This window comes from Nycticebus coucang, chromosome 6, assembly GCF_027406575.1.
Source record: "Nycticebus coucang isolate mNycCou1 chromosome 6, mNycCou1.pri, whole genome shotgun sequence".
In the NCBI taxonomy this organism is placed as follows: Eukaryota; Metazoa; Chordata; class Mammalia; order Primates; family Lorisidae; genus Nycticebus; species Nycticebus coucang.
The window spans coordinates 96,195,034-96,215,956 of NC_069785.1; the positions used below are offsets into that span (position 1 = coordinate 96,195,034).

Here is a 20,923-nt window from a genome sequence, read left to right on the forward strand (position 1 = left end):
GAGGGAGGGTGACTGGTGGGATCTCACCTAATGTGCACGATGTGAGGGTGTTCAGCACACCCCCTAGGTAAAAGACTCAACTACTTGAACTTTACCTTAGGATTGAAAACAATGTAACCTAAACATCTGTACCCTCATAATAATTTGAAATAAAAAATAAACTAGGGCAGTGCCTGTAGCTTAGTGAGTAGGGCACTGGCCCCACATACTGAGGGTGGGTGGTGTGAACCTGGCCCCGGTCAAACTGCACCAAAAAGAGCCAGGCATTGCGTTGTGGTGGGCACCTGTAGTCCCAATTACTCAGGAGGCTGAGGCAAGAGGATCGCCTAAGCCCAGAATTTGGAGGTTGCTGTGAGCTGTGACACCACAGCACTCTAGTGAGGGTGATAAAGTGAGACTCTATCTCTTAAAAAAAAAAGTAACTAGATTGTTGTTCTTTTATTATTGATTAGTTTGAGTTATCTGGAGATTCTAGTTATCAGTCCTTTGTCAGATTCATATGTGAATATCTTCTCCCATTCTGAAGGTTAAGGAATTCTGTTTTGCTTGTTGTTGCCATTAGCTATGCAGAGGCTTTTTAGCTTGATTATGTCCCAATCATTTAGTTTTGGTGTTGCTGCAATTGCCGGGGTGTCTTCTTCATTAAATCTTTTTCTAGGCCAATATTGTTAAGAGTTTTTCCCATACTTTCTTCTAGAATTTTTATTATTTTGTGTCTTAAATTTAAATCTTTTATCCAGCAAGAGTCAAATTTTGTAACTGGTGAGAGGTGTGGATCCAGTTTCAGTTTTCTACATGTGGCTAACCAGTTCTATCAGCAGCAATATTAAATAGGGATTCCTTTCCCCAGTGTGTGCTCTTGTTTGGTGTATTAAATATCAGATGGCAGTATGTGGCTGGGCTCATCTCTAGGTTCTCTGTTCTATTCTATATATCTACATCTCTATTTTTTTTCTAGTACCAGGCCATTTTGATCACTGTAGACTTATAGTAAAACCTGAAGTCTGAAAATGTGATGCCTCAAGATTTGTTTTTATTTCTTAGAATTGCTTTGGCTATTAGGTTTTTTTTTCGGGTTTCATATGAAATAAAGAACTATTTTTTCAAGTTCTTCAAAGTATGACATTGGTGCTTTTATGGGGATTGGCTTAATACTGTAGATTGCTTTGGGTACTAGCGACATTTCAACAATGTTGATCCTTCACAGCCATGAGCATGGTTCCATTCGTTAACATCTTCTGCTATTTCTTTTCTCAGAGTTACATAGTTCTCTCTGTAGCAATTCTTCATGTCTTTTCCTAGGTATTTAATTTTCTTTGAAGCTATTGTGAAGGGTATAGAATCTTTGAATTTATTCTCAGCTTCACTGTTATGGAGTATGTGAAGGCTACTGATTTGTGGACATTAATTTTGTATTTGAAGACATTACTGTGTTCCTTGATAATATCCAGGAGACTTGTGTTTGAGTCTCTGGGATTTTCTAAGTATAAGATCATATCATCAGCAAGGAGTGAGAGTTTGACCTCCTCTGTTCTTATTTGAATGTCTTTGATATCCTTCTTTTACCTGATTGCACTGGCTAGAACTTCCGGAACTATGTTGAATAGCAGCCGTGATAGTGGGCATCCTTGTCTGATTCCAAGTTTTTTATTTTTTATTTTTTTTGAGACAGAGTCTCACTTTGTCACCCTTGGTAGAGTGTCTTAGGGTCACAGCTCACTGCAACCTCAAACTCTCAGGCTCAAGTGGTCTTTCTCCTGCCTCAGCCTCCCACGTAGCTGGGACTACAGGCATCTGCCACAACACCCAGCTATTTTTTTAGAGACAGTGTCTTGCTCTTGCTCAGGCTGGTATCAAACATGTGAGCTCAGGGCAATAGACCAGCCTCAGCCTCCCAGAGAGCTAGGATTACAGGCATGAGTTACTGAGCCCAGCCTTTTTTTTTGAGACAGACTCTCACTCTGTTGCCCTGGATAGACTGCCATGGTGTCATAGTTCACAGTCAAAGCCAAACTCACCGGGGGTTTGAGTGAGTCTTGCCTCAGCCGCCAGAGTTGCTGGGAATCCAGGAATCTGCTACAATGCCCAGCTAGTTTTTCGATTTTTAAGAGAGATGGGATTTGGCTTTTGCTCAGGCTGGTCTTGAGCTCCTGAGCTCAAGCAATCCATACACCACCACCCCGATCCTGGCTCTAGTTCTAAATGAACTTGCTGGGTTGTGAGAGATTGCAGGCTGTGATGGGACAGGAGCAGGACTTAGAGCTAGACATCAGGTCTAGAGACCATGTGTGCTGACAGTGACGTCATAGGCACAGGACCATGCACAGGGGCCCAGTCCAGACTACATGTTGAGTCCTGCCCACCCAAAATGGCTACCAAGTGCAGCTGAGTTCCCAAGGGCTGTGGAAAGAGAGAAGGAGGAGGCCTGAGCAACAGGCCAGCTTTGTGTAGTCTGAGTCTGGCTCTGCACCAGGAATCTCTATGTAGCCTAACTTGGTTTGCAGACAAATTGAAAGCTGAACTTAGGGGTGGTAACTGAGACTCATGCAGCCACAGTAGCCGAGTGTGGAGAGTGGGCTGTAAGACAGCAAGACCCTCACAGCCTGGGGAACATTCAGGGAATGAGCTCCCAGCTGCTTCTCCTCCTATCCCAAAACAGCCATATTCCTTTCTTCATGCTCCCTCTGCCAGAAGTCACGTAGTCCGTTCTTTGTCTAGTTAACTATGCAGAGATCCTTGCGATCTCTCCCTTCTTTCTCCTTGTCCTAGGCTAACAAAGTTGAGTAGAAACCACTAAGTCACATAGTTCTTCCTTTGTTTTGTTAACTACGTCCTCGTGACCTCTCCCTTCTTACTTCTTATCATATATGTATGTGTTTATGTGTGTGTGTGTGTGTATGTATGTATGTATGTGTATATATATATATTATTATTATTATTATTTTTTTTTAGAGACTCTGTTGCCCTGGATAGAGTGCTGTGGCGTCACAGCTCACAGAAACCTCAAACTCTTTTTTTTTTTTTTTTTGTAGAGACAGAGTCTCACTTTATGGCCCTCGGTAGAGTGCCATGGCCTCTACAGCTCACAGCAACCTCCAACTCCTGGGCTTAAGCAATTCTCTTGCCTCAGCCTTCCGAGTAGCTGGGACTACAGGTGCCCACCACAAGAAACCTCAAACTCTTGTACTTAAGCAATTCTCTTCCCTCAGCCTCCCAAGTAACTGGGACTACAGGCACCCACCACAATGCCTGGCTATTTTTGTGGCAGTTTGGCCAGGGCTGGGTTCGAACGTGCTACCCTTGCTATATGGGGCGGGTGCCCTACTCACTGAACCACAGGGGCTGCTCTTTTTGTCATATGTTAATGAAGTTGAGTAGAAACCATTAACAAGATAATTTGTCTCTATTCGAGTCATTTACAGTTTCCAATCATATTGCAAGACCATAAATACGTCTTTTGTTTATGCTACTTCCCTGTAGAGAACCCTGTACAGATACTATAAAATAAAGCCGATTTTGTGCTTTGGGGCTGGCTGCAGCCATCAGCTCAGTCAGTCCTCCTGATCCCATCTTTCATTTTTGTGTCTTCTCTTGTATTGTATTTTTCTCAGTCCCCACCAATTTCACTCCCCTTACCGGTGCTGGTTAATGACAGGTGGCGTCTGGACAGGGACAGAGTACAGAATAGTAGATGTATACGCAGGTGAGGGAGTCCCCCCTGAGAACCAAGAAGTGAAACCGCTCAGTTGGTAAGAAATTTTTGTGTGTTCGGGGGTAATCATAGTCGGGAGTAATAAATTATGGGACAGTCTGGCTCATTGGAGTGAGAATTCTTTTCTTTTTTGTAGAGACAGAGTCTCACTTTATCACCCTTGTCAGGGTGCTGTGGTGCATGCTACTCACAGCAACCTCCCGCTCTTAGGCTTAGGCGATTCTCTTGCCTCAGCCTCCTGAGTTGCTTGGACTACAGGCGCCCCCCACATCACCCGGCTGTTTTTTGTTGTTGTTGTTGCAGTTCGGCCGGGGCTGGGTTTGAACCCACCACCCTCGGTATATGGGGCCGGTGCCCTAAAAGCCACAAGCGCCGTTCTGGAGTGAGAATTTTTTATTCAAATGCTTAAATCTACATTAAAAACTGGTGGCTGTCATATTCATATTGATCAATTAGAGCCCCCTCTCCAATCTGTATTGGGTCTATCCCCTTCTGCTCCGGCAGAAGAACCCCTTCCCCTGAATTTCAACTAGAGTTACAAGATGAGGAATGAGTTGATGAAAAGGAACGTTCCTCTTCCATCTCAGAAGCAGACACAGATCCTTCCAGCTGGTAACTAGATTTCTAATCTACCTAAACCTGTTTTGTCTTGCTTCTCTTCATGCCCTCCTTTGCCAGAGTTCAAAGAATTTGCCTCTGTGGCATCTTCAGTACCTGGCAAGGAGGCCTAAACTGTTCTTCATGCCCATAAACACGTTTGAAAAATTACAAACAGGGCTGCCCCTGTGGCTCAGTGAGTAGGGTGCCGGCCCCATATACTGAGGGTGGCGGATTCCAACCCGACCTGGGCCAAACTGCAACAAAAAAATAGCCGGGTGTTCTGGCCAGCGCTTGTAGTCCCAGCTACTTGGGAGGCTGAGGCAAGAAAATCACCTAAGCCCAGGAGTTGGAGGTTGCTGTGAGCTGTGACACCATAGTGCTCTATCGAGGGCGATAAAGTGAGACTTTGTAGCTAAAAAAATAAAAATAAAAATAAAAAAATAGGGCGGCGCCTCTGCCTCTGTGAGTAGGGCACTGGTCCCATATACTGAGGATGGTGAGTACGAACCTGGCCCTGGCCAAACTGCAACAAAAAATAGCTGGGTGTTGTGGTGGATGCCTGTAGCCCCAGCTACTCGGGAGGCTGAGGCAAGAGAATCACCTAAGCCCAGGAGCTGGAGGTTGCTGTGAGCTGGGATGCCATAGCACTCTACCAAGGGTGACAGATTGAGACTCAAAATAAATAAATAAATAAATAAATAAGTAAAAAAAATAAAAGCCAGCAAACAAAGTCTGTATGTCTGTTTCTATATTTGTGTGTCTGTACATGTTAGGTACCTATAGTATTTCAGTATCAAAATATACAAAAGAGCTCTGACTAATAAAGAAATGGATGTCAGCACTTACATTAAGTATCTTATCAAAAAACAAAAAACTCAAATCCCTTCTTGTTCAGGTGACTTTACTATTCTCTGATAGATAAAATTAATCTTAAACCTGTTATTAAAGTCCAAATGTTTAAAGATTATAGAACTGCCACTTCTTTAGTATTTCTAGATTTTGCTGAATTTAACGGTGAACTTACGTTCTTTCTTTTTTGAGACAGAGTTTCACTATGTTGTCCTTGGTAGGGTGCTGTGGTATCACAGCTCACAGCAACCTCAAACTCTTGGGCTTAAGCTATTTTTTTGCCTCAGCCTCCTGAGTAGCTGGAACTACAGGCACCCACCACAACGCCCAGCTATTTTTTGGTTGTAGTTGTCATTGTTTAGCAGTCCTGTGGTGGGCTCGAACCTGCCAGCTTTGGTGTATGTAGCTAGCGCCTTTACCACTGAGCTACAGACGCCGAACCATGAACTTATGTTCTTGATACTGAGTTTCTGAATTCCGACATTTAGAAAGATGACTATGGTAAGGCCTAAGGATGTGTTCCCACACTTGGGCTAAGAGCTGTAGAGCGCACATTCTAGCCCACATGGCCCCTTTCTCTCAGCTCCCGCTTTACCCTCTGGCTGTTGTTAAAGAAACTAAGTGTTCCAAGTTTTCTGCTTTCTGTCTCAGGACACAGGTCCTGTCCTTGGCAGCCACGTGGCCATGTGGGACTTAGTGAGACAATGAAAAAACATCAGAAAAGATGATTGTATTGTGATTTTGTTATTGACATTTCTTTCTTCAGCGAGTCCTTGGTCTCAGAGATTTGAGAATTGAGTCCACCGGCCACAGATCAGTAATAAAATGACATTTTCCTGGGCAGAGGAATAGGCAGAGGGAGTGGAAAGTGCCAGAGCTTTTGGCAGGGGAAAAAAGGCCCGACTCGGAGATTTCCTGCATGAGTCCTTTCCCTAGGGGTGAATATTAGCTTTAAAAGAAATTTTATCCAGAACTTGGTAAATAGAAAAATACCTTTACAAACTAAACAGGTATTTTAACAAATAAATCAATGCAGCCTCACCCTTAGGGTAAGCTTATTAGTTCTTTACAATTTTGGATGTGGGGAAAGGATTAGGGTCTGTACTCCCTACTCAGGGTGGAGCCATACAAAACGTTTAAGGCTGCTTTATTCATACCCTTGCTGGAGTACAGAAGGTGTGGCCTGCAGGCTATCATCTGTTTGTACCTAGAGGTGGAAGTCTGATTTGTAAGCAACCTAAACCTGAAATATGGGGGGTCCCTGTCTAGCTCTAAGTGAGAAAATCCTGTATCAATGTTATATTCCATACAATGTCTTTTACTTGTAATTGGTAATAATTTGATTGTTCAGATTGTTTGGAAAAATGAGTCATTATCAAAAAATAAAATGCTTGCCTTTTAAACCTTCTAATTATCAGTTTAGTCAATTAAATAATTAACTTCATAGTAAATTGTAATCCTATTTTATGAAAAATGATTTTTTAAAAGTAAGAAAAATTAGATAGAAAAGAAAATGGCATTCTGTAAGAAAAAAATCTTGTGTAACAAATTTTGTCCTAAAACAAAATAGTTATTTTAAAAAGAGATAGGCAGGGCAATCCAAAAAGTTTAGAATGTTTATAAATTATCTGTATAGGATTGAATGGGTTCACAATAAGAAATTTATGAAAGAATTTGTATGTAATCCAGTTGATTATATATTGTCCTTAAAATCTTTTAACTTACAAACTTGTTTGAACAAATGTTTTAAGCCTTTACTGTTTAACAAACCTTCCAAAATAAAAACTCTAAATTTAGTCCTTTTGAAATATTTAGACCACTGAAAATCTCAGAAAGACATATTAAGTTCATTTAATATGTTAAGAATATATGGGTGGCGCCTGTGGTTCAGTCGGTAAGGTGCCAGCCCCATATACCGAGGGTGGCGAGTTCAAACCCAGACCCGGCCAAACTGCAACCAAAAAATAGCCAGGCGTTGTGGCGGGCGCCTGTAGTCCCAGCTACTCGGGAGGCTGAGGCAAGAGAATCGCTTAAGCCCAGGAGTTGGAGGTTGCTGTGAGCTGTGTGAGGCCATGGCACTCTACCGGGGGCCATAAAGTGAGACTCTGTCTCTACAAAAAAAAAAATGTCAAATGTGAAGTTATAATTTATTTTCTATAAATTATATTTGTATTTCCCAATATTGGCCTGTCTTGGTATATATTATCAGTAATAATTTCAGTACATCTCAAAAAGCATCTTTGTAACTAACTGAATGCAAAGCTTATCCTACAAAAGAAATAACTTTGAAAATTAAAACAAACTTTTAGGACTTTAATTGGAAAGTTAACATGTCCATGAGTATTACTAACCTAACTTCAAACAGAACGAAAATCAATTACTTGAAAATCCTATTTAGGGAAACAGGGTCAACACAGAAAAGGCAATATCTATTTACTCCAAATAAATTTCTTCTACCATTTCCAGCTCGGTTGGCCCCTGTATTGTTTCTCAACTGTTCTGAGCCACCAAAGCAGCACAGGATTAGACCTCAATCCCACCAGGACTGGGCTCTCAGACTATCCCATTTTTATGGCTCTTCACCTAAAAATACTTTCGGACTTCTTTTAAGACAAGGTTTAAGTCTAACTATGAAAGGTCTTTTTATTTTGCCAGGAGTAATTAACTCTGATTATGTAAAAGAGATAAGAGTTATGACTTATAATACTCAAAATATCAGCACTGTTTCTTCTGATATGAAAATTGCCCAATTTTTACTTCTCTCTACCATTTTTGTTTTCAAAAACCTTAGAGCTATTAATAAAACTCTGGAAATTATGGGGCCTTTTCAACCAGAAATTCCATCTCTAACAGCTGTTCCATAGCACTATTCCTTAGTAATTATAGATTTAAAAGATTGCTTTTTTAACTATCCCACTTCATCCTAATGATTTTTAATATTTTGCTTTCATTTTACCTTCTATTAATTTGAGAACTTCTGCATAGTATCAGTGGACGATCCTTCCTTAAGGGATAGCTAATAGCTCCGCCTTATGTCAAAAATGTGTTGCTGCTGCAATATTTCCAGTTCGTATACAATTTCCTACTGCTTACATTATCCATTATGTGAATGATATACTCCTTTCTCACCCTGATTCTTCTATATTAACAATCATCCTTGGACAGTGCCTGTGGCTTAGTGGGTAGGGTGCCAGCCCCATATACCAAGGGTGGTGGGTTCAAACCCAACCCCAGGCAAACTGCAACAACAACAACAAAAATAGTTGGGCATTGTGGTGGGCAGCTGTAGTCCCAGCTACTCCAGAGGCTGAGCAAGAGCACTTAAGCCCAGGAGTTGAAGGTTGCTGTGAGCTTGAATGTCACTGCACTCTACTGAGGGTGATAAAGTGAGACCCTATTTTCTGTTTGTTTTTTTTTTGTGTGTGTTTTTTTTTTGGCAGTGACTTTTTTTTTTTTTTTGTAGAGACAGAGTCTCCCTTTATGGCCCTCGGTAGAGTGCCAAGGCCTCACACAGCTCACAGCAACCTCCAACTCCTGGGCTTAAGCGATTCTCTTGCCTCAGCCTCCCGAGTAGCTGGGACTACAAGCGCCCGCCACAACGGCCGGCTATTTTTTGGTTGCAGTTTGGCCGGGGCCCGGTTTGAACCCGCCACCCTCGGTATATGGGGCCAGCGCCTTACCTACTGAGCCACAGGCACTACCCCTGTTTGTTTGTTTTTGAGACAGAGCCTCAAGCTGTTGCCCAGGGTAGAGTGCTGTGGCATCACAGCTCACAGCAACATCCAACTCCTGGGCTCAAGTGATTCTCCTGCCTCTGCCTCTCAAGTAGCTGGGACTACAGGCGCCTGCCACAATGCCTGACTATTTTTTGGTTGCAGCTGTCATTGTTTGGCCTGGGCTGGATTTGAACTCACCAGCTCAGGTGTATGTGGCTGGAGTGCCTAGCTGTTTTTTTTTTTTTTAGAGACAATCATCCTCTGTCATTTATAGGACTCATCAACAGTTTATAGGTTATGTATAACTCCAGAAAACATACAAAGTGTTCCTCCTTTCTCTTATTTAGGTCAACTTATTAAGGACAGACAAATTCAACAGCAAAAACTTCAAATCTGCAATAACAAACTCACTACCTTAAATAATTTTCAGCAGTTACCAGGAGATAGTGATTGGCTTTGCCCTTCATTAAAGCTTTCTTTTTTTTTTTTTTTTTTTGTGGTTTTTGGCCGGGGCTGGGATTGAACCCGCCACCTCCGGCATATGGGACCAGCGCCCTACTCCTTGAGCCACAGGCACTGCCCAAAGCTTTCTTTTTTTGTTGATTGCAGCCATCATTGTTGTTTGGCAGGCCCAGGGCTGGATTTGAACCCACCAGCTCAGGTGTATGTGGCTGGCGCCTTAGCTGCTTGAGCCATAGGCGCCCACCCATTAAAGCTTTCTTAAATGTTATTGTTCATTGTTTAACAGCTTTTACTATTTTAAGAATCCCACAATTTACCAAAACAGTGATCCTGCTTACACTAACAAAATTTTCTCTTCGTTTTCTTCAACTTTTTCTTTCCTTTTTTTTTTTTTTTTTTGTAGAGAAAGAGTCTCACTTGCTCACCCTCAGTAGAGTGCTGTGGCGTCACACAGCTCACAGCAACCTTCAATTCCTGGGCTTAGGCGATTCTCTTGCCTCAGCTTCCCGAGTAGCTGGGACTACAGGTGTCTGCCACAACGCCCAACTATTTTTGTTGTTGTTGTTGCAGTTTGCCTGGGGTTGGGTTTGAACCCACCGCCCTTGGTATATGGGGCCGGCGCCCTACCCACTGAGCCACAGGCGCTAGCCCAACTTTTTCTTTCTTTTTTTTTCTTTTTTTTTTGTGTCCAGGGCTGGGTTTGAACCAGCCACCTCCAGCATATGGGGATGGCGCCCTTACTCCTTCAGCCACAGGCGCCGCCGTGAACTTTTTCTATTACCCTTAAAACAGGTGCACCTTACAACCCTCTAAGCCACGACATTGTTAAACGTGCTCATCACACCCTTAAACTTTAATTACTGAAGTTACAAAAGAGGGAGGTACATCCTGGAACGCCACATAACCTTTCTCACAATCTTTTTACTTGGAATTTTTTACTTTTCACTTGAAAATTTTTAAAAGTTGATACTTTAGGTCACAGATACTTTAGGAGGATTCCAAAAGCAGCAGAATGCTTTTGGAATCCTCCATACTCTACATACTCTGAGGTCCTGTGAAGTTCCCCTTAACTGGTACCTGGCAAGGACCTGATCCTGTGTTAATATGGAGAGGAGGACATGTTGTGTCTTTCCTAAAACAGTTAACAGTCCTTCTTTGGTTTCTGAATGGGAATTTATAAATTATGAAGTGACATTGAAGGAAAGTACTACCAAATCCAAAAAGGGGGGGGACCAGATATGTAGCAGCACCCCTCGCCCCCTACCATAAGAATGTGACCTTTTGTAACTGTCCTAGGAAATAGCCCCGAGCTGAAGCAGATAACCGGTAACTGGTTCTGAAAGAAAAAAGCTAAGCAAATGTTTAGCTGCTGATCTTGTCTTAAGACAGATGAGTAATGAACCAGAGTTCTTCTTATCTGGAAAAGCCCCTATGTCTGCTACCCCTCCCTAAAGCCCCTGCTATGTCTGCTACCCCTCCCTAAAGCCCCTGCTATGTCTGCTACCCCTCCCTATAGTCCCTGCTATGTCTGCTACTCTCTACTTTGTGGTTTTTGCCTTTATAAGCTTGTAAAACCTGCTGTTCAGGGCTTGATTCCTCGGCTCCTAAAAGAGTTGCGAGTCAAGCCCCAGCATGCTGGAATAAAATCCTCTTGCTGTTTGCATCAAGCGCCATCTCTTGCGGTTGATTGGGGTCGTCATCGCTCAAGGCAGAGTGGGGGGTCCTGCCCCAAGTCTTTCTTTTTTTTTTTTTTTTTTGTAGAGACAGAGTCTCACTTTATGGCCCTCGGTAGAGTGTGCTGTGGCCTCACACAGCTCACAGCAACCTCCAACTCCTGGGCTTAAGCGATTCTCTTGCCTCAGCCTCCCGAGCAGCTGGGACTACAGGTGCCCGCCACAACGCCCGGCTATTTTTTGGTTGCAGTTTGGCAGGGGCCGGGTTTGAACCCGTCACCCTCGGTATATGGGGCCAGCACCTTACCGACTGAGCCACAGGCGCCGCCCTGCCCCAAGTCTTTCAACATCACCTTATAACTCTCCAGTTTGCATCCCTATGAAAGGAGATGATCAGAAACTACGGGACTAATCTAGAAGACTACTTGCCTCTTGTAACATTAATGATTGCATCACTGCTAGAGAATAGATTCTAAATACTTTAAAAACACAATCAGGAGTTATGCAGAAAGACCTCTGGCACCCTGCAGCAACCCTTCCGCCAGTGGAAGTCCTGGAGCCCACCAGAGAATTGATACAAAAATAACTCTCAAACTTTATGTTATGACTTGTGTTCCACCTCCCAGACTTTTACTAATTGGTAACACTTCTTTTTTTGAGCTATAACCCCTTTTATTTTCTCTGTTTAAAACCAATTCTGTTATACACTAACATCTTCAAAGTACATCATTTGTACAAGGGAAAGACTAAACAAAAATGTGTTTACAGAGTTCCAAACATATATGGATGAGACCATCTCTCACACAGCTTTCCGATGGTAATCAGGAGGTGCCACTTCATAATCGCTGGCACTAAAGAAGGTTGCAGAATTCTTTGCCAGATACTTCAGGAAATCATGAAGATAGTTCAGTAATAAAGCAAGGCTTTTCTCAGGCGGCGCCTATGGCTCAGTCGGTAAGGCGCCGGCCCCATATACCGAGGGTGGCCGGTTCAAACCCGGCCCCAGCCAAACTGCAACCAAAAAATAGCTGGGCGTTGTGGCGGGTGCCTGTAGCCCCAGCTACTCGGGAGGCTGAGGCAAGAGAATCGCCTTAAGCCCAGGAGTTGGAGGTTGCTGTGAGCTGTGTGAGGCCTGTAGCCCCAGCTACTCGGGAGGCTGAGGCAAGAGAATCGCCTTAAGCCCAGGAGTTGGAGGTTGCTGTGAGCTGTGTGAGGCCACGGCACTCTACCGAGGGCCGTAAAGTGAGACTCTGTCTCTACAAAAAAAAGAAAAGAAAAACAAGGCTTTTCTCATCCAAAGGTGTACAGGCCAACATCACTCCAATTGGTACAAATAATCTCAGTAGATGTGGTGCTCCATATACTTGGGACCTGGGTGCATCAGGGTGATCTGCAAGAATTTCGGCATACTGCCCTCTCTCAAATTGGTACAGGAGCTGAGTGCCCAGCATTACATTAAAGTGTTCTTTTATCCCCACCACAACTTCATTAACAGCATACTCCTTATTATCTGTGTTTCCACGGGATTTCTGGTAATTTGCATAATCCTCCAGAATGGAATCCACATTCTTCTTAGCAGGGAAGATAAGAGCTGTTTTTGCCTGGTAATTAAGTCCCATTCATCAACAAGCCAAAGTTTTAGCTCTTCAGCAATCTTTCCTTTAACTTCAACTCTGTTCATGAATGTTTCTTCATTTTCAACAGTAGGGTCTACCCGGGCCCTTTTCTTCCGAGGAGGCTGAGGTCTCTCACGGGTACTGCCACCGTCTCCATCTCCAGGTGTTTTCTGCTTATTCTTCTTTGTTTTCACTTCAACATTTTTCTGTTGCAGACCAGATGTCTTCTTTCCTGGGGTGGCCCCTCTCATCTTCCCCTCTGCAAACTGCTCCTGATTGGCTTTTTGAAGTTCTTGCTGTTTCTGCAGATTGGTGTCCACATATTTGAGTACTCTGCTCTCTGGAACCCATTCATCCCAATTTTTATTCCAACCCCTGTAATGTATAAAGTATTTCACTTGTTTGTCCTTTATGGCAACCTTTACACACTTTGTTTCATGAAGAAGAGGCCCATGAAAGCACAGTACTCGCTCACCCTCCTGGAATTCAGGCTTCAGTTCCTGCTTGGGCGCCGTTTATAAGTGATTGGCTGCCGCCTCCTTCTCCCACTACCCCCGACTCCCCCCTCCTACTCCCTACCCCACCCAACTCTGCCTCAGACGTGCCCTCAGGAACCGCCAGCTCTACATCCTGGAGATATTTCTATAACCAAAATTGAACATGGATTCTCTTTAAATTGTAATTTATCTAATTGTGTTAACCATATTAATCCATTTAATGCTATTACTGTAATTGACCAGCCATCTTTTGTTATGTGACTCAGCCACAAATCAGGCATGCAAACTTTAATTGAATTTAATAAGTATTTACACCATGATGTTACCCACAATAATAATAACCTGAATAGGGCGCGCCTGTGGCTCAGTCGGTAAGGCGCCCGCCCCATATACCGAGGATGGTGGGTTCAAACCCGGCCCCCGCTGAACTGCAACCAAAAAATAGCCGAGCATTGTGGCGGGCGCCTGTAGTCCCAGCTACTCAGGAGGCTGAGGCAAGAGAATCGCTCAAGCCCAGGAGTTGGAGGTTGCTGTGAGCTGTGTGATGCCATGGCACTCTACCGAGGGCCATAAAGTGAGACTCTCTCTACAAAAAGAAAACAAAAAAAACTAATAATAATAATAACCTGAATATAGCAAAACTTCATTAAGAAATTCAAAGTATTGGGCGGCGCCTGTGGCTCCGTGGGTAGGGTGCTGGCCCCATATACCGAGGGTGGTGGGTTCAAACCCAGCCCCGGCCAAACTGCAACAAAAAAAATAGCCGGGCAGGGCGGCGCCTGTGGCTCAGTCGGTAAGGCGCCGGCCCCATATACCGAGGGTGGCGGGTTCAAACCCGGCCCCAGCCAAACTGCAACCAAAAAAAAAAAAATAGCCGGGCGTTGTGGCAGGCGCCTGTAGTCCCAGCTACTTGGGAGGCTGAGGCAAGAGAATCGCTTAAGCCCAGGAGTTGGAGGTTGCTGTGAGCTGTGTGAGGCCATGGCACTCTACCGAGGGCCATAAAGTAAGACTCTGTCTCTACAAAAAAAAAAAAAAAAAAAATAGCCGGGCATTGTGGCTGGTGCCTGTAGTCCCAGCTACTCAGAAGGCTGAAACAAGAGAATCACCTAAGCCCAGGAGTTGGAGGTTACTGTGAGCTATGTGACGCTGCCACACTTTACTGAGGATGATAAAGTGAGACTCTGTGTCTACAAAAGAAAAAAAAAAAAAGAAATTCAAAGTATGCATAAAGCTCATGTAAATGTTTATGGTCCTACTCAACTTACTAAAGATATTTTTGATAAATTACACAGTCTTTTAATCCTTTAGAAAAATTGGAGCATTTTAAAATAACATTATTTAATTAGGAACTTTAATACTATTTTTTCTCTCTTTTTTTTTTTTTATTAAGTCATAGCTGTGTACATCAATGCAATTGTGGGATACAATGTGCTGGTTTTATATACAATTTGAAATATTTTTATTACACTGGTTAACACAGCCTTCAGGACATTTTCTTAGTAATTGTGTTAACAAATTTGTATTCTACATCTAGTAAATTTCACATGTACCCATGTAAGATGCACCCTAGGTGTAGGAACTTAAATAATATTTTTATTTTACATTCTCCCAGTGTTCTGTAGAGTTGGAGCCAAAGGATTCCTCCAATGAAAGGCAATCTGTTCATAAGTTTAAGGAAAGGAGGAGATGTGGAGAGTGGGCTGTAAGACGGCAGGGCCCTCACAGCCTGGGGAACACTCAGGGAATGAGCTCCCAGCTGCTTCTCCTCCTATCCCCAAACAGCCATATTCCTTTCTTCATGCTCCCTCTGCCAGAAGTCACGTGGTCCATTCTTTGTCTAATTAACTAGAGATCCTTGAGATCTCTCCTTTCTCCTTGTCATATGATAACAAAGTTGAGTAGAAGCCAAGAAGTCACATAGCTTTTCCTTTGTTTTGTTAACTACGCAGAGATCCTCATGAACTCTCCCTTCTTGTCATATATTAATGAAGTTGAGTAGAAACCATTAACAAGGTGATTTGTCTCTATCGGAGTCATTTACAGTTTCCAATCATATTGTAATAACAGAAATATGTCTTTTGTTTATGTTACTTCTCTGTAGAGAACCCTGTTCAGATACTATAAAACAAAGCTGATTTTGTGCTCTGGGGCTGGCTGAGCCATCAGCTCAGTCAGTCCTCCTGATCCCATCTTTCATTTCTGTGTCTTCTCTTGTGCTGTATTTTTGTCAGTCCCCACCAATTCCACTCTGGTTCGCTTCCCTTCCCTGCGCTGGTTCACGACAGCCAAGGTTCAGTAGATCACAGGCTACTCACCCATCAGACAGATTCCCAAAAAGAAAGTGCCAGAGTATAACTAGCATGCCATTTCTTTTCTTTTTTTTTTTTTTTGTAGAGACAGAGTCTCACATACCGCCCTCAGGTAGAGTGCCGTGGCGTCACATGGCTCACAGCAACCTCTAACTCTTGGGCTTACGCGATTCTCTTGCCTCAGCCTCCCGAGCAGCTGGGACTACAGGCGCCTGCCACAACGCCCGGCTATTTTTATTTTTGTTGTTGTTGCAATTTGGCCGGGGCTGGGTTTGAACCCACCACCCTCGGCATATGGGGCCGGCACCCTACTCACTGAGCCACAGGCACCACTAGCATGCCATTTCTTGTACCTCATTTCTTTTTTTTTTGGTTTTTGGCCCGGGCTAGGTTTGAACCCACCACCTGTGGCATATGGACTGGCTCCCTAATCCTTGAGCCACAGGCGCCGCCCTCTTGTACCTCATTTCTGTTTTCTGTCTATAATTTCTCCCTGGGCACAGGGTGGCATTGATCTCTGACCTCTCCTAGTCCTGAAGGTTGCCTAATGTGTGAATTATTATTTTCTCAGTTAAACTCTATTAAATTTAATATGTCTAAATATGTCTAAACTTTTTTTTTTTTTTAGAGACAGAGTCAGGAACCTGTGCTGGGTACTGGAAAGAAGCGGTCTCTTGTAAATAAGGAGGTGATGGCTTGTCACTGCCTATCACATAGCAGCATTGTTACATGGCAAAAGAGCAAAGTCTGAGAGGTAGGAATCTAGTAGTGAAATCCCCATATACGTTTGTCATGGAAAAGCTGTGATTGCCAAAGGGCCATAAGATCACGTTGTAGCAGGATCCTGTGCTGCTGATAATTGGGGTTCTGCCAGTTAGGCAGTGGCAGCAATGCAGGGTAAGAATCACAGTGAAAAAGACCAGTGCCTCTGAGAGCAGCTATTGGGAGTAGCACAGTAAGGAACAGTTAAGGGATGGCAGACAATGGCCCTGAGTTCTGTCTGGAAATGGCACTGACTTGGGTATGAGGGTCCAGGGGATGTTCCCCTGTGTGAGGGTGGTGAGTCAGGAGTCTCTCCAAAACAACACCAGTGGAAGTGCAGCACAAGCTCCTGACAATAGCAGCAGAGCAAATGTCACTGACCTTCCTGTGGGACTGGAGATGGTGATCATGTCTGCATAGTAGGTCAGCGACCTTCCTGTGGGTCTGGAGATGGTGCTCATGTCTGTATTTTAGGTCAGGGACTTTCCTGCTGGACTGGAAATGGTGCTGATGTCTGTATTGTATTTCAGAGACCTTCCTGCGGGGCTGGAGATGGTACTCATGTCTGTATTGCAGGTCAGGGACCTTCCTGCGGGACTGGAGATGATGATCATGTCTGTATTGTAGGTCAGGGACCTTCCTGTGGGACTGGAGATGGTGATCATATCTATATTGTAGGTCAGAGACATTCCTGAAGGGCTGGAGATGGTGATCATGTCTGTATTATAGGTCAGGGACTTTCTAGCCCAAATGGAGATGGTGCTCATGTCTGTATTATAGGTCAGCGACCTTCCTATGAGACTAGAGGTTGTGATCATGTCTGTATTGTAGCTCAGAGACCTTCCTGCGGGGCTGGAGATGGTGATCATCTCTGTATTGTAGGACAGGGACATTCCTGTGAGGCTGGAGATGGTAATTCTGTTTGTATTGTAGGTCAGGTACCATCCTGCGGGGTGGCAGATGGTGATCATGTCTGTATTGTGGGTCAGGGACCTTCCAGCGGGGCTGGAGATGTCTGTATTGTAGGTCAGGGACCTTTCTGCTGCGCTGGAGATGGTGATCATGTCTGTAATGTAGGTCAGGGAACTTCCTGCAGGACTGGAGATGGTGCACATGTCTGTATTGTAGTTCAGGGACCTTCCTGCGGGGCTGGAGATGGTGATCATGTCTGTATTGTAGGTCAGGTAACTTCTTGCAAAGCTGGAGATGTTGCTCATGTCTGTATTGTAGGTCAGGGTCCTTCCTCCGGGGCTGGAGGTGGTGATCATGTCTGTATTGTAGGTCAGGGATCTTTCTGCAGGTCTGGAGATGTTGCTCATGTCTGTATTGTAGGTCAGGGACATTAATGCGGGGCTGGAGATGGTTGCTCATATCTGTATTATAGGTCAGGGAGCTTCCTGCAGGACTAGAGATGGTGATCATGTCTGTATTGTAGGTCAGGGACCTTCCTGCGGGGCTGGAGATGGTACTCATGTCTGTATTGTAGGTCAGGGACCTTTCTGCTGCGCTGGAGATGGTGATCATGTCTGTATTGTAGGTCAGGGACCTTCCTGCGGGACTGGAGATGGTGTTCATGTCTGTATTGTAGGTCAGGGACCTTCCTGCAGGTCTGGAGATGTTGCTCATGTCTGTATTGTAGGTCAGGGACATTCCTGTGGGGCTGGAGATGGTGCTCATGTCTGTGTTGTAAGTCAGGGACCTTCCTGCGGGGCTGGAGATGGTGCTCATGTCTGTGTTGTAGGTCAGGGACCTTCCTGCGGGACTGGAGATGGTGATCATGTCTGTATTGTAGGTCAGGGACCTTCATGCAGGACTGGAGATGGTGATCTTGTTTGTATTGTAGGTCAGGGACCTTCCAGCGGGACTGGAGATTGTTATCATGTCTGTAGTGTAGGTCAGGGACCTTCCTGCGGGGCTGGAGATAGTGCTCATGTCTTTATTGTAGGTCACAGACATTCCTGCTGGGCTGGACATGGTGATCATGTCTGTATTGTAGGTCAGGGACATGCCTGTGGGGCTGGAGATGGTGCTCATGTCTGTACTGTAGGTCAGGGACCTTTCTGTGGGACTGGAGATGGTGATCATGTTTGTATTGTAGTTCAGAGACCTTCCTGTGGGACTGGAGATGGTGATCCTATCTGTATTGTAGGTCAGGGTACTTCCTGTGGGGCTGGGGATGGTGATCATGTCTGTATTGTTGGTCAGGGACCTTCCTCCGGGGCTGGTGATGCTGATAATGTCTGTGTTGTAGGTCAGGGAACTTCCTGTGGGACTGGAGATGGTGTTCAATTGTAGGTCAGGGACCTTCCTGTGGGGCTGGAGATGGTGATCTTATTTGTATTTTAGCTCAGGGACCTTCCTGCAGGAGACTGAAGGAGTAGAGATGGTGATCGTGTCTCTATTGTAGCAGGATGAGAAGACTCCTCTCCTCATTGATTAGCTGCCACAGGAGCAGCCCCAGGAGGGCTTGTTGGCAACCCAGGAGCACCTTTAAGGTGGGTGTTTGTGGCAGGTGAGTGGAGTTAGCAGTAACAAGGCTGTGCAGCAAAGGCTCCCACAGGGAGGCCCGGCAGGGAGCTTGGATGGGAGCTAGCATCAGGGGCTGGCACATTCTGTAGAAGACAAGGCCCTATACGAGAAGCAGCAGCAGGCAGACAGGCAGTGATAAGAGTGGGGCATGTCCACATGTTGCTCAGGAAATTTACTCAACCAAGGGAACTTATCACTGGAAACCAAGGTGGGGTGATGCCCCCCACCCAGGACCTCAGCCAGAGTGCGTTTCGTAGTCTGTTAGTCCCTGCTTCACTCTCAGTGAGGGTTGATTCTGACATCAATTTCCAACAACGTGGTGGCTGCCGTGTCTGGGGAAGGGATCAAATGTAGGGTGTTGTTCACTCCTGTCACAGTAGTGGAAGAGGGACAGGCGAGGAGACCCTGAGGAGACACCAAGGCCCAAGGGGTGGCCCAAGGTTGTGGGTAGCATCCATGAGAGTGTGGACAATAGGAAACCATGATTCGAGTGTTGCTGTGCTGGGCCAGGATAGCAGCTATGGCAATGTCAAAGTCCAGCTGTCCCATGTCAGATGTCAGCAGGGTGGCCTGAAACATGAAGAAGAGAGATGCAAAGATGCAGATGTTCCCAGGAGTCAAAGCTGTCCCAGTTTTCTCCCAAATCCTGGCATGGAGGGGAGGAACACTGGAATGGGCTGCTGTTATTAACATGGGCCAGCAGCAGGAGGAGGCACTCATGCCAAGGTTGTGATGCCCACCGTGTTGGAAAGGAGGGATTTCCTCAGCAGCCATTAGCTGCCTGCCACTTACTGCATGGAAGGTGACATTCCCAGGTGATGCCACTACCCAGTGTCCACAGTTGGGTGACTTTAGATGTATAAAATAGGTGCCTTGGCTGACCTAAATAACATGGGGGTTCCCAAAAGGGGCCAGGATTGAGGCAGTGACACCTTGATGCTTTGGGCTGTGAAACATGAACAGCAAAGTGTACAGAGCCATTTGGTGTGGGTGTCACCCATAGGGAGGGCACATTTGGTGAGGCCTGCCCTTTGCTGGAGCAGACCAATAAAATTCACTTGCCAGTTGACACAAGGATAATCACCTCTCTGTACATGACTATGGGGGACAGAGAAAGGAGGCAAATCTCATCAGCAAGGCAACCAGTCCTGAATGACTTAAGCAACTGAGCTGGATAGAAGAGGGAAGCCCCCAAATCATATCCATGCTGATGGTCAGACCAGTCTGGGATGTGCCAAGGCAGGTATGCTCAGCAGGTAAAGCAGGTCCAGGAACCATGGTCTTGACTGTGAAGGTGGATATCTTCAGAGGCCATCTGCCTGTTCCTCATTGAGAGGCAGGACCTTGGTGACTGGTGTGAGCTTAAATGTGCAAAAGGAGTGGTGTGAATATCAATGATGTGCCTGCAAAGGGAGGTGCCTCACAGTGCCTGGCCATAGACTGTCCAGTTTTTTTTTTTTTTATTAAACCATAGCTGTGTACATTAGTATGATCATGGGGCACCATACACCTGGTTCATAGATCGTTTGACACATTTTCATCACATTAGTTAACATAGCTTAAGCTGTCACTCTGGGTAGAGTGCTGTGGCATCACAGCTCACAACAACCTCCAACTCCTGGGCTCAAGTGATTCTTCTTCCTCCACCTCCCAAGTAGCTGGGACTACAGGTGCCCACCACAATGCCTGACTATTTTTTGGTTGCAGCCATCATTGCTGTTTGGTAGGCCCGGGCTGGATTCAAACCCACCAGCTCAGGTGTGTGGCTGGCGCTTTAGCTGCTTGAGCCACAGGTGCCGAGCCAGACTGTCCAGTTTTATGGAGAATCAGCACAAGAGTGGGAATTCTGAGCGAGGAACCAGAGGGAGAATGGTGGGGAATAAAGAACCAGAGGGAGAAAGGTGGGGAATGAGGAAATAAAACACACAAGAGAAAAAGATGGGATCAGGAGGGCTGGAGCAGCTAGGACTGCAGCCAGCACTGAACTGTAGAAACAACCTAAATGCCCACCAAACCAGTAATGGATTAACAAGCTGTGGTATATGTTTACCAGGGAATACTAATCAGCTGTTTAAAAAGATGGAGACTTTACATCTTTTGTAATATCTGAGATGCAGGTGGAAACACATTCTTCTTAGTAAAGCATCACAAGAATGGAGAAGCAAGAATCCAATGTACTTGATTCTAATATAAAGCCA

General features: G+C 44.9%; 1 pseudogene; it reads right to left on the minus strand.

The window, feature by feature from the left end:
• Window positions 1-11,811: 11,811 nt before the first annotated feature.
• On the minus strand, window positions 11,812-13,033 carry LOC128588180 (mortality factor 4-like protein 1; annotated as a pseudogene).
• Window positions 13,034-20,923: the final 7,890 nt, after the last annotated feature.